Raw genomic sequence first — 14,619 nt, 5'->3', positions numbered from 1 at the left:
GAGAGATTCAAATATGAGCTGAGCAGGATACTATGCCATTTACCTAAGAATAAGCCCAATTATATTGAAAGAAATCTGTGCACAGATTGACAAAAGGCTTATTATTTTTAAGGGGGATAAAAGAGAAGAGAAGTCACAGAAATTATCTCAGACTATCTACCAAGTTCTTATATTTGTCTACCAAATTAGATTATCTCCTAGTTGAAGGGCAGCTAGAATGTCAAAGGGCATATAAGTAATGTCATATAAGGATTATGGGGAAAATTATGGACTATTTAGCTTGGAGAAGAAAAAATAGGAAGATCCCTTGGCTCATTACAAGTATTTATTTATCTTGACTTTAGAAATTTTACAGGAATAGAAATGATGCATAGATGTTGGAGAGAATCAAATTTATGCCTAATGGAAGAAAAAGAGAACAATGAGAATTACCAACAAGTGACAGGGGCTTCCTTGGAAAGAAGTGGATTCTCCTTCATGGATGTCTTCAAAGTTTGGATCAATCTTTGTCAGTTATTTTATAGTGAAGGTGATTTTTCAGGAATTGGGCTAGATGGGTTTTGTGGTGCCTGATTCATAGAATAGTTTTAATAATCATTGGTCAAAAGAAAGGTCAGACAAACTAAAATATAAATCATTCAAATAACCTTAAAAAAATTCAAATACCTTGCAATCTAATGGAAGAAACAACAAGCAAAAAAGATATGTACTAAGAAGCTATATATGGGATAAATCTAAAATAATGAAGTGAATATGATGTTAGAATTAACAGGGATTGGAACACCCTGCTTGTAGAAAATGGGATTTTAGGTGGAAGTTAAAGGAAGTCAAGAAGGATTTATAAGGAAATTTTTAGATTTAGATAGATGAAAGAATTAAAATGTTTAGGATGGAAAAGTAGGTACAAAACTAGCTCATGAAATGATAGTTTTCTCCAATTATTTGAATTCCAGCACCTTATTCTACTTGAACCCAAGCATAGAACAAGGGAACATTAAAGAAAGTTATAAAAAGGCAAAATATGCGTGCTTCAGATCAGAAAATAGAGCTCTGACCAAGAATAATCAAGAGGGAAATGGGCTCCCTCAAAATACTAGGAGTTCCCAATTCCCGGAATTCCCAAATTAAAATTTGGCAAGGATATAAAATATTGTGTATTAGAAGATCTTTATTTGGAATATGTGTTTATGGATATCTGTTGGTGTTTTATTCAACAAAATTTCTCTCATTCTATTACCTTTTCTTCTTTTTCCTTTCTTATTTCCTTTCTCTTTCCTTCCTTTTTATCATTTCTCTTTCTCCTGTTCTTTATTTCTCCTTTTATTCTTCCTTTCTTTTTCCTCCTTTTCATTTCTCCCATACTTCTTTATTCTATCCTTAATTTAATCTTTTTTTAAATTTTTCCCACATTCTTTCCTTTCTATTAAGACCTCCAAGGGAAAAATAAATAATGCTAATTTTTAGAATTTCTTAAGAAAAATAATTTGCAAAGGTCCTCTCTCACTGTCTGAAAGGTGAAGCAGTGATTACAAATGCTTCTAAAGAAATGATTCCTGTTGGCAACAATGACTTTCTTGAACTATGTGGTTCTTTAACCATAAAAAATCATCATACACATTTCCTCTATTTTCAGAGTTCACCTTGTCACCACTGATAGTATCATTGATGCCTTCACTCAGTGACTTTGATGAATACTTTCAACTTTTATACTCAGGGTGTTTGCCAACATGACAATGATGAAGCCTTCTGTATTCCTGACAGTCCTAGAGACTTTAGATGCATGTCTAATTTCTGGGAAACAGCTCAAGTAAAACTACTTTTTAAAATATAGATCAGAATGCTGAAGAGAAAAATGAGCCTCTGCAAGCTGACTTCATTTCTGTTAATAGCTCAAATATAAGATAACGACAGTTCTTAGGACAAAAACTGCCTATTTTGCATCTCTATTTCATATTTCTAAAAGTATATTTTAGAAAAAAATTAGTGATTCTTGCTTTTTACCCAAGAGTATGGCCTAGTGTCACTCTGTAGCCGGAGAATGAATCATGATGTAATTTAACAAATATATATTAAGTGAAATAAACTCTGAGTTTAGACTCTAGAAGAATTGGGTTCAAACCTTGTCTCAGATCTTTACTAACTGTCTGACCCATTGCAATTCATCTAAAATGTCAATGTTGATGTCCTTATCTGTAAAGTAATTGTTATTATCATTATTATAATGCCTAATTTCTTGAGTCAGTGTGAGAAACCAATGGGGATAACAAAGCACTTTACAGACTCAAAAGAGTTATACATGATCTAGCTAGGATTAGGATTGCTACTACAAACACTATCCCTCTTCTGTCTCCTTCCTCCTCCTCCTCTTCCTCTTACTATGACTACTACTGATGAGATTAGGGTTCCTGGTGGTCAGGAAGTTAGATGATGAGGTTAATAGCAGGTTCATGGTTCAGGGAGCCAAATGAAGAGGTTTGGTTCACCTAAATCCCCTTTAGGATTTGGCACATGGTAGGTAGTTATGGGAACCCCCTTTTAGAGGCACAGAGGTCCTTCATAAAGGAATTTACGAACCCAAAAAGCTAGACTGATAAAAAGAAGTTTATTATTGGCCTTGGGAAGTTAGCCTTTGCTATACATACAGAGAGACTGAATTCCTTAGTGGCAAGGTCTGACAGAGAAGTAAAGTTTCTAGTAAAGAAATCCCAACAGAGAGGTAATAAAGTTTTATTAGGGAATTAAGTGAGGATCAAGAGAGGGTAACACTGAACGAGAATATCCTTTCAGCAGGCAGAGGGTTCCTTAGCATAGCATGGAATGGCATGGCATGTTAGGTCCTCTGCAAGGACTGAGTCCCAAGTTGGCTCATTTTACAAGCTTTGGCTACAAGCTGGGGGTTACTCTTGATAGCTGTTGGCCAGTGTCGCTTGAGCTGGAATTCTTGGAATTGAATGATTCTCTGGGCTAATCTTTTAATTCAATAGAGTTGGAATTCTCCAGCTCAGGACTCAACCAGCCCCACCTAGATAACAGAATCAAGTTGTTTATCTTGTTTTCCTTGGGCAGGGTCTTTTATAGCGGCAAGGAGACTTTCTTCTTTTAGTTTTAGAGAGTTTCGGGGTCCCCTCTCACCATTACTACTATTAATACTACCACCACCTCTACTATTATGACTATGACTAGTTGGAAGGCATTTTTTCTAAATACTGGGGTTACAAGTGTTTCTGGGTTTTATCATACCCAGATCACATAAATCAGAGGCACCCATGAGGAGGGGGGGAATGTAGGGATTTATTTCTAGGAAAAGATATGCCATGTTTCCCTACCACTTGGGTAAGAACTGACATTATCCTTTGGCTGAATAGCAATAATAGGCTGCTGTAAAAATACCAAACTGAGATATCCATTGTCTTTTTAGAAGCACTCAGGATTCAGACACAGGACCTTCTCACCTGAAGTTTAGGTGTCATGCCTAATTGAGGAGAAAAATGAGCCCCTCTCAAATTTTATGCTCTGTAGCTTAGGATTTTTGAGTATTTCATTTATTCTTTTTATATTCTAGGCACATGCAGTGGAGCCCTCAGACTCAGCAGCTCAAGCCAAGGTAAATCTAAAGGCAAAATTTCAGGCCAATTATTGCTGTTAGCCCAGCATGGAAACTTTGAGAGGTTGGGATGCTTAAAATGTAAGCCAAAGAGGCGTTGGATTTTGAACTGAATGGGTCACTACAAGAAGAGTCAAGTTGGCAGCCTAATCCTCTTCAGCTTCCCTAAGACTAAGGTTGTCTATAGGTGAATGTCCCCAGGATTGGGAAGGAGATACTTATATATTCTTTCTATGCTACCAAAATAAACATTGCTTTGTAAAAATTAAACTAAATGATAAACAGTTAAATGCAACTGGATTTCATTGAGAAGAAATCTCTAAAGTTGGGGAAACCCAATTGCTGGGAGTTTGAATCAAGGACAGTGAAACAATAAGACGCCAACCCCTTAAAGGTCCCATACTACAGGAGTAGTAAAAATCTATTCTTGGTGGAGTGTATGGATTGTTCAGATAACTAGCATTTCTGATGTGAGTTTGTCCTCTCAGGGGTGCTCATCCACCTTTAGTGTTTACCTGAGATCTGGTTCTCACCTGTGGTTAGAACTTGTGGTTCCAAATGAAAAACAAACAAACAAACAAACAAACAAAAAACTGTAATAGGCTCAAAGACCACACCCTAGTTAAACCATCTGAGTAGATGGTGAGCATCTGAGCACCAGGCTGAGGATGACTGAAAGGCCTCAAACCTATCAGGCTATCAGTGGGGTATATCTACCTCAAGGACATGAAGACTTCCCCATGGTAAAATGGGCAGATGATCATGATCTGTTCAAATCTCCCAAAAGCAATTGAAACTAGTACTATGGAGCACTTATATAAATACTTATATCAAAGATGCCCAACATCCACTGCATTCTGGGTCATCATGAAGCATTTTTTTTTTTTGCCACTAAACTCTGGAAGAGAGAATAAGACTAACTCCTTCACTTAACTCTAAGTAAAAACATCACTTCATGATGTGACTGGTCCTCTGAAAATAACATACAAACAACAAAAACAATCTTGGTTTTAAGGCAGGGGGAGCTAGGGTAGTCATTTTTAAAGAATTATAAAATAAAAGACAAGTTCTGCCTTCAAGGAGTTTACAGGGGACTGAAAGGATGCAAGATAGAAAAAAAATGTTGATGAATTTCAAGTTGGAAGGATTTTAGTCCAAGCCTTTTATCTTACAGATGGGAAAGCACAGGAATAGAGAGGTTATGACTTTTCTAGCATCATCCCTAATATATAAGTAGTATAATTCAAGGAGCAGAAAACAGGAATTACCCAAAAAGGTGTTTCATTGGAGGTAACATTGATCTTTGAAGGAAGATAAAGATTCTAAGAGGTAGAGGAATAAAGTTGGTAAATCTGTAAATGGGAGCTAGCCTATGCAAAGACACTGAGATGAAAAACAAAGTGTTAAATTCTAGGAATTGCAGAGTCAGATTGACTAAAATGGAGAGGACAGGAAGAAAATTATTTTCCATTCTCCAAAAAGATAAGCAGAAAACAGAGGTAAAGGGAGCTTAGAAGAAAGGATCACATTAAATACCTTACCTCTTATTGTTTAATGTTTGCTGAATTCACTCTATGAAAATATTTTTGCAATACTAAACCTGTGGCAAAGAAAAAATAAATTTCTATTGTGTAAAAACATTTGAGGGCTTCCTCCTGGAAATCTAGGTTTGGGAAATGAAAGTACACAGCTCCATTTTTCCCACCATAACACTGAACACAATAGTTATAGTGAGTGCCTCCTTGGGGCTTTGAGCAATACATGAAGTCACAAATTTCCTTTTATTTAAGCGCAAACAACCTACTAATTTGTATGGAATATAATCACTAATTAATTATGAATTTAGTTTTAAATGATAACTGACTATAACTGCCTTTCCTCTTTAATTATTAGGACAATTTAGTATTCATTAAAAATACTCTATTACATTTTCGATGCACCAAAAGAGTGGATGATGAGTATTTAACATGAACCAAAGTCAAGTTGATTGACAGAACCTGGAAATTCCCTGTACATTTAAATTTATGGGAGGAAATGTGAAAATGAATACCTGACTTAACTTGTTAAGTTATAAGCTCTTAATCCCCTGAGGGGGAAAAAAGATTTTCCTGGTTAAATCACCAAATAATTCTCCCTGAGAAGGGAAGCATAAAAATGTCAGTAGTTCCTTAAAAACAAAATGAACAAACAAACAAAGTAAATGAATTGATAGCTCTGACCTCAGGAAGTTTACACTCTATTAGGGGATTATGAAACCAAACAGCAAAAAAATTAACAAAAAATACATGAAAAAAAATTTTAAGGTAATTTAGGGACAGAGAAACAGGAACAACTGGGAGGTCAGAAGAAAAAGAAAATTCTATTAGGCATGGAGGAAAGTATAAACATAAATATTATATGCCTAAATGGAGTTTAAATATAACAGAGGAAATAAAACACATGCATACATAATTATGATACAAATGAACATAAATGGGTATGTGTTAAAGTTTCTTGTCAAATTTAGAATAAAAAATAGATTATAAATTAAAGATTTGGCATTGAATGAGATATTGAACTAATCTACTCAAATTCCTCATTTACAAATGAGGCAGCTAAACCCAAAGAAATAACTTTCCTAAAGTCAGAGTAAATTAGAAGAGTACAAATTTGAACCTAGAACAAAGTTAGTGTCTGAGAAATTATAAGATTTTCTTTTGCCTACTCCATCATTTTTAATTAAAATAAGCAGTAATAAAGATGAAAATTTTTGCATAATAACAGTCATGCAACTTTTTATAGGAGTTCTATGATAATTGAATTTGTTTTTAGAGGAATTTGCATAAGTCATTTTCTATTCTCTAGTATATGCTATAATTTTTATTGTATAAACAGGTAGGTTACAAAAGAAAAAGAGTTCCAGGAAGAAAAAGGAAAGAAGGAAGGAAGGAAGAAAAGAAGAAAGGGGAAAAAAAGAGAAGGAAAGAAGGAGGGAAAGAGAGAAGAAAGGAGGTAGGGAAGGAAGGAAGGAGGAAGGAAGGAAGGAAAGAAGAAAGGAAGGAAGGAAGGAAGGAAGGAAGGAAGGAAGGAAGGAAGGAAGGAAGGAAGGAAGGAAGGAAGGAAGGAAGGAAGGAAGGAAGGAAGGAAGGAAGGAAGGAGGAAGGAAGGAAGGAAAGAAGAACGGAAGGAAGGAAAGAAGAAAGGAAGGAAGGAAGGAAGGAAGGAAAGAAGGAAGGAAGGAAGGAAGGAAGGAAGCTAGGAAGGAAGGAAGGAAGGAAGGAAGGAAGGAAGGAAGGAAGGAAGGAAGGAAGGAAGGAAGGAAAGAAGCTAGGAAGGAAGGAAGGAAGGAAGGAAGGAAGGAAGGAAGGAAGGAAGGAAGCTAGGAAGGAAGGAAGGAAGGAAGGAAGGAAGGAAGGAAGGAAGGAAGGAAGGAAGGAAGGAAGGAAGGAAGGAAGCTAGAAAGGAAGGAAGGAAGGAAGGAGAAGAAGGAAAGGAAAGAGGGAGTGACGAGGGAAGGAAAGAAAGAAGGGAAGGAAGGAAAAGAGGAAAAAAGAAGGGAAAAAAAAAAAGAAAGAGCTATGTACATAGCAGTGTGTTAACACTGGAAACTTCCAATGGACCTTACAATGCAGCAGCAGGGAACATAAAAACGCATCTTTAGTGTTATTTCCTCTAATAAAACACTATTCAAGTGAACCTTGATAGTGCCAAGGACTTTGAGGGTAACAAATTTGTTTCTTGGTTTTCCAACATTTGTACCTTTGAAGAAAGAGGAGAATAGAACTTCAGGAACGGTTTCCACTTGTATTATCACAAGAGTTTCCCCCTAGATAATAGAGCAGGCTATGTGCAGGGCCTATGGTCTCAGTAATGCTGGACTCTTGGGCTTCCCTGTCCACAGTTGACAGCTAGTGATGGGAGCTAGAATGAGAACCACTTTTTAGAAATAGTGTTCAATAGATTTGATTCCAAAATCTGATAAACCAAATGAAACTAATACATTTCACTAACTAATCTTCACTTTTTCTAGGCTTCTTTTTTTTTTCTTTCCATAACTATTTCTGCTGGGAAATAAGGGAATAATTGTTTTCCCATTTTTGGAGTCTATCATTTAGATGTAATATTTGAGTAAAGTTTGGTTTGATCCCAAAGGAAATAATTATGAGTAACGTTTGAAAATTAAAAAGAGGAAAACTTTCATTGACATATGAAAACATTTCCTAAAGATCCCAATCACCTTCTACTTGGTCTATGTCAGGAAAAGTACTTGGGAAGGAGAGGGTTCTTCTATGTTGAGATTTTTAAAGTCCATTTATTAGATAGAGAAGGTGGACTGTGTTAGGTGCATTTTCATGCTAAAAATCTGTGATTCTCTCATTCTGACTAAGTATCAAATGGAAACCCAAAAAAGGATAAAAGAGCATTATTTTCCTCAGTCAGGTTTTACTTTTGTGGGCTGTCAAATCATTTTTATTGAAGGTACCTTTGAAATACTGATATTCTCATTATGAGAAGAATTGTTTAGTGATTTAACAGAGAACATTTTTTTTCTTCTCTCTCTCTTTCTCTCTCTCTCTTTCTATGACAAGTCATGTCAGAAAATCATTTTCAAGTTGCCTTGCAGGGATTTAAATGTGCATGGAATTTTCCAGGTTCTGTCAATCAACTTTATTTTGATTAATGTTAAATACTTATCAGCTCCTCTTTTGATGCATTGGAAATGTAAAAAGGGTGCTTTTTAATGAATACTAATTTTTTTAATCATTGGATGGGAAATGCACTTACAACTCTGTCTCATTTCAAAGCAAATCCAGAAAGAATAGTTACATCCATAAAAAGCTAAAGTTTTTGTTTTATATAAAAGGGAATATATGAATATATGCATAGGTGAGAACCCCCAAGAGGCACTCAGTGTATCTTGTTGAGAACAATGTTATGGCAGGAGAAATGAAAATACTAATTTAATATAACTTCCTGATCCATAAGTTGAATGAGGAAAGTCCTCTATGGTTTAGGGGGAAGAGAGAACTTGTATTTCTCTCATGGGTACAAATAAAAAAATATTTCCAGAGCTAGATCCAATTCAAAAAATTTTAGATCACAAAGAAAGGAGAAACAGTGGGAAATAAACCACTGGGCCTGTAATGCAGGATGCATTAAGAGTTAGTCTTGAAAGATAAGTTGAGTGTAAGAGTGAAAACCTAGTACCAGAGACAATAGGATGATTGAGTAGGTGTTGGTAGTTGCCTAGGATATAAATCTTAAGCTGGTAATTTAAGTGTTCTATCTGTCCCTTCACCTTCTAGAAAAAAATAGCACACACATACATACATAGGTACACACATATAGTGTGCAAAGGAAATGAACTAGGAGTCAGGAGGTTCAGGGCTCAATCCCTACTCTGTCATTTCTTATAAGACTTGGGCAAATCAACAAGAAGGCCTCTCTGATTCGCTGAGGAGCACCAATCAGATCACATCAGATCACATCCTAAAATGACATCTAAAGACCCTAGGAGAAATTATGTATTTTGCTTTCTTCAGCCTATCTCCTGATCTATCCACTTGTCTTCACTCACATAGTCTAGGTTTAGTCCAGAGGTCCTCAAACTACGGCCCATGGGCCACATGTGGCCCGCTGAGGACATTTATGCGGCCTGCCTTAAATTCTCATTAGCAATGCACACTTCCGGCACTGGGCTGAGGCAGCGGAAACAGTGTGAGATGCTCCAACCATTTGAGGGACAGTGAATTGGCCCCCTATTTAAAAAGTATGAGGACCACTGGTAGACCCTCAGTCTTCACACTTGTAATAGCTAGTCACTCAATCATGAAGAATGTAAGTGTTTATTATACACTAGGCATTTCAGGCTTATAATTCATGATCCACAAAGCTGAAAAAAATAATCTTTCCATGTCACAAATCTGATTATCCTCCTGCTCAAGAATCTTCACTATCTCCCTATTTCCTCCCAGATGAAATACAAACTCCTCAGTTTAGCAGTTAGTAGTAGCATGTCATTGGTGGCCTAGAATACTGATTAATCAGTATATTGAACAGAGTTCTTAAGTCTTTCAAAATTGTCTTTACAATATTCTTCTATACATTGTTCTCCTGTTTCTGCTCCCTTAAAATTGCATCAGTTCATTCAAGACTTCCTAAATTTCTCTCAAATTATATATTTCATTGTTTCTTATGGCAGTATTGTGTAATGTCTAGGCTAGCTTTCTGGAGGATCTTGGGAGTAGCCTGAATCCTTGGTCTTAATGGAGGAGGCAGGAGAGCCACCAGGATGGTCAAAGATAGAATGTCTCATTTCCAGTCCTTCCCTGCCCTTATATAACTTAGTACAATTACATCATTACAGCATACTGAATATGTGTGAACTAGAGAACCATTACATCACCATGCTAAGTACTAAGTATATAGGTGAACTAGAACCATCATCTCATCAATTGCATTGAGATAACGCCTTGTTTCAAGTATACTTTTCCAGAATTCAGGCCCTCTACATAAACTCTTTCCTTCTGATCTGATTTTTCTTGTGCAGCATGATAATTGTGGAAATATATATAGAAGAATTGCAAATTTAACATAGATTACTCGTCATTGAGGGGAGGGAATTGGGGAAAGGAGAGAAAAAAATTTGAAACACAAGGTTTTGTAAGGATGAATGTTCAAAATTATCTAAGCATATATTTTGAAAACAAAAAGCTTTAATTAAAAAAATAAATTACCTGTTCCTATCCTTTGACAATTTATTGATTTGGAAATGATTTCTTTTTTCTTACACATTTGAATATCCTGGAAATTAAGACATGTAAAAGAGAATCTTGCTGAAAAGATTTTTTTTCCACATTGCCTAGTAAAAGAAATACATTTAAAATAGCTTTATAAGTTTTATTCATTGGAATAAACTTCCAATATACAATATAGGATCACTTAGTCATCATAAAATTTGTATTCAAAAAAGAGCTAACATACATAGTGTTTTAAGGTTTGCAAAACAATTTTATATGTATTATCTCATTTGATCCTTAAAACAATATAATAAAATGGGTGTTATTATTATTCCCATTTCACATGGTTCAAGTCCTGATATTTACTAGTTGTATGTACTTGAGCACATCACATAATATCATTGAATTTCACTTTACTCTTCTTGAAGATGTGGGAAATCATACAATTCATCCACTAAAACCCTCCACTTGTATTTCCTTATCACTTAGAAGTGAACCTTATTTTCTGGGTTCTTTATGGATTAGTATTCTTCATGTGTCCAATCAGTATCATTTTGTTCTCCCTCACATGAAACATTTTATCAAGCATCTCTTTGCTTTTGTATAAATATCTGTTCTCCATACCAGGAACATATTCAACTTAAATGTCACCTTCTTATATAAATATAAAATGTATATAATATTCATATACATATATTATATATATATATATATAATATAAAATATTTCTGTGTTTGTGTGTGTCTGTGTGTGTGTGTTTATATGATGGAGACGGGTGGGGAGGCAAAATGATTATATGAAGGTGAAAATTTGTCATGTACTATTCCAGAAAATAATATACTAAATTAGAGATAAAGGTTTCCAGGAACAAGAGCCAGCTCTACCATTATTGCCTGTGTAACCTGGGCTTCTAGATGATCTCTAAATTTCCTTCCAATTCTAACATTCCATGGTGCAAAGAAATGAGAAACTATAGAAAAAAATCATTCAGTAATCTTAAAGCATTTTGAATATGAAGGCTGTGAATACACACCTTTCCTATATGCAAAACATGGCAGAAAAGTCATGTAATTTAAGGCTCTGTGGAGAGTCTGTGTCCTATCTTCTTTATCACTTTTTTTTCTCTTTTTCTTTCCCTAACTTTCTTATGTCTTCTTCATCTCTCTTGGTCTCTGTATCTCTGTCTATGATTCTGATTCTTTGTGTTTCTTTCTCTCCCTTCTACTTCATCATAATTATAATCATAACACTAAGATAAATACTTACATAATTATATATGGTATATAATGGAATAGACTACAAATACTTACATAATTACTTAAATACTTAATTGTCAAAATAACAATAATTCTAATATACTTATGTAATTAACATAACAATAATATTAATAGTAAACATTTATATAACGCTTACTTTGTGCCAAGATATGCACATGAATACATATACATATGTTTAAATTTGTATGTTTCTGTAAGCTCCCTTATAGTTTTAACATTTTCTGATTCAAGAATATTTAATATTTTTCTACTCTTTTCCTCAGTGGTCCAAGCCTTGTAGATTAAATGGGCTAGTTTAAGAGCACATCTACAGGGAAGGAAACAGATGACTTATCCAACTTTCATAATATTTTATATCTTGAGCCAGAAGGTACTTCTAACCTAAATGTCTCACTTTTAAAATGAGGAAATTGAAGATCAAGGAACACAATTAGCTTGCCCAAGGACATGGAGATATGAAATGGCAAAGGGGGTATTCAATCTAGCTCCTGTGGCTCACATTCTACTTCTCTTCCTACTGTGCCACAGAAGGAGACCACAATGTACTTATGTCTCTGCTCTGGCAGCTCATCAGCAGAAGCACACTAACATCGTTACAAACCAGACAGATCTCCTGACCTAGTGTTCCTCTCTCCGGTATCTGCCTCGAAGTTTCACAATACTGTTCTTTGGCTTTTCTGAACCTTCCTTCTGTTGTCATGGATTCCTTATGATTCTTTCTACAGAATCTTTAGAGTCTTGAACCCTTCCCCCTCCTACTGTTGCTATGGTAGTTGACCTTTGTGCTGGAGGATGTTTCTCAAGGACACCCTCAGGAGCAACATCAGGATTTAACATCATCCCCTTCATGACATTGCCCTCAGACATGTTCCCTGTGGTTTTGTTTAGGAACTCCTTAGGCCAGAGAAGCTGAATCTAGGCCCCAAGTGACTCTTTCCCAGTATCCATTTGACCAATATTGCCCACAGCAGCTTATCAAAAATTCTCTATTGCAAATGTCTGGACAAGGTCATGAGGTAAAGTCTGCTTAATACATTAGTATAGATGAAACATCATTGTTTTGTAGAAATAATTCAATCATCTTTCAGGAGTAACAAATTTTAATCCTAATTGCTATTTACTAGCTTTGATATTTGGAGCAAAAAAAAAAAAAAAAAAAAAAAAATATATATATATATATATATATATATATATATATATATATATATACACACATATATACATATATACGTATATACATATATATATATACACACACATATATATACATATATACGTATATACATATATATATACGTATATACATGTATATATACACACATATGTATACGTATATATATACGTATACGTATATATATATATACGTATACATATGTGTGTATATATGTGTGTGTACGTATATATATATATATATATATATTTGTTTTTTTCAGTGCTCTCAAATAAAATTTTAGAGTAACAGAATCAGATTGGAAAAGAAAGATGGACTGCATTCAGTCCAACCCCTGCCCACTCCTTAATCCCATCTATAAATAATCCAGATGAGATCATCCCAGCTCTAAAATAGGATGTTTATTGATGAGGAATGCACTACCTTTCTAAGCATTCCATTCAATTTTGGACGACTTTCAGTAGTTAGCACCCATAAAAATACTCAGTTTTTTGAGCTACTCAAGTAGCATTGTATTCTAGAAATTCTAACTCTGCATCTAGCTTGAGCAAGTCAATTGTGTTTCTTCATCTTAAGCATCTCCTTTTGTAAGTGAAGGAGATGGACTAAACTGCCTCCAAAATCCCTTGCGACTTTATAACTATGAATCTAAAAGTTGGTCTAATAATGAATAATCTTTTTTATTTAAAATTATTTTTATTTTATTATATATTTTCCAATTACATTCAAAAATTAACATTTTTAAACAAATTCTGAGTTCCAAATTCTCTCCCTCCAATTCTCCACATCTCCCTTCCTCTAAAAGGAAAGCAATTCAATAACAAGTATACATGTGGAGTCATACAAAACACACTACTACATTTGCTATGGTATAAAACAAAACACAAATAAAATAATACAATTAAAAATAAAAAGTTAAGAAATATAGTTTGAGTCTTCAATTAGAGTTTGCTAGTTCTCTCTCTGAGGTTGACTATTATTTTTCCTCATGGGTCTTTTGGAATTCTCTTGGATCACTGTTTTGAACAGAGCAGTTAAGTATTTCATAGTAGATCATTCTTACAATATTATTGTTACTGTACATAATGCTCTCCTTCTCACTTCATTTTGTATGAGTTCATATAAGTCTTTCCAGGTTTTTCTGAAAGCATCCTACTTGTCATTTCTTATAGCACAATAGTATTCCATTGTAAACATATACCAAAATTGGTTCAGCCATTCACTAAGTGATGCACTTCCCTTCAATTTCATCTGTCACCGCAAAGCGAGTTGCTATAAACCTTCTTATATAAATAATTCCTTCCTCTTTTCTTGATCTTATAGGGATATATAGACCTAATAATTCTACTATTAGGTCAAAGGATGAAAATAATATTTTTATATTTACTGGAATTCTCAGGATTTTAAATGAAAGTCAGTTAAGGCAAAGTCATGTGGCCCAAGTTCTGAATTCTTTATGTAGAAAGAACAGAATTCTCCTTGATCCAAGTTCCAGAAGAGATGCTTGGTGGCTGATGTTCATTACCATAATTGTCAGATAATTACCATAATTTTGGAACTTTATGGCACTACACTGCTCAGGCTTGCTTTGGTTTCTCTGATTACCATTCCCTGGGGCTTCCAAGGTTACTACATTGAACTTTTCTGATTTTCTTGGGGCTTTCTAAAGGGAACCACACATGGAGGGGTCCCACCTCTGATCATGCTGGAGAGACCCCTCTACCTAATGCTCAATGGCTGTTTTCCAAAATTACCATAATTTTGTCAGATAGGTTGTAGAGGGGATTCCCTTTTCATCCACCTACGATGGTTCACTGTTTGAAGGCTCCTCCCCTATTTTGGAGGCAT

General features: G+C 34.9%; 1 long non-coding RNA gene across 2 annotated transcripts; it reads right to left on the bottom strand.

The window, feature by feature from the left end:
* Positions 1-307: 307 nt before the first annotated feature.
* Positions 308-12,309, bottom strand: LOC141553840 (uncharacterized). Of its 2 annotated transcripts, none has more exons than XR_012485678.1 (3): positions 12,219-12,309; positions 10,321-10,387; positions 308-399 (listed from the first exon to the last, which is right to left on the bottom strand). It is a non-coding gene; the product is annotated as an uncharacterized LOC141553840 (long non-coding RNA). The 2 variants fall into 2 exon arrangements; XR_012485679.1 differs by lacking the exons at positions 308-399; positions 12,219-12,309 and adding exons at positions 2,834-3,022; positions 5,146-5,204 and having other exon boundaries at positions 10,321-10,389.
* Between the last annotated feature and the right edge of the window lie 2,310 nt (positions 12,310-14,619).

Source organism: Sminthopsis crassicaudata, chromosome 2 (assembly GCF_048593235.1).
Source record: "Sminthopsis crassicaudata isolate SCR6 chromosome 2, ASM4859323v1, whole genome shotgun sequence".
Lineage (NCBI taxonomy): Eukaryota > Metazoa > Chordata > Mammalia > Dasyuromorphia > Dasyuridae > Sminthopsis > Sminthopsis crassicaudata.
Note: the sequence above shows the minus strand (reverse complement) of the source record. Positions and strands in the feature narration are given on the sequence as shown.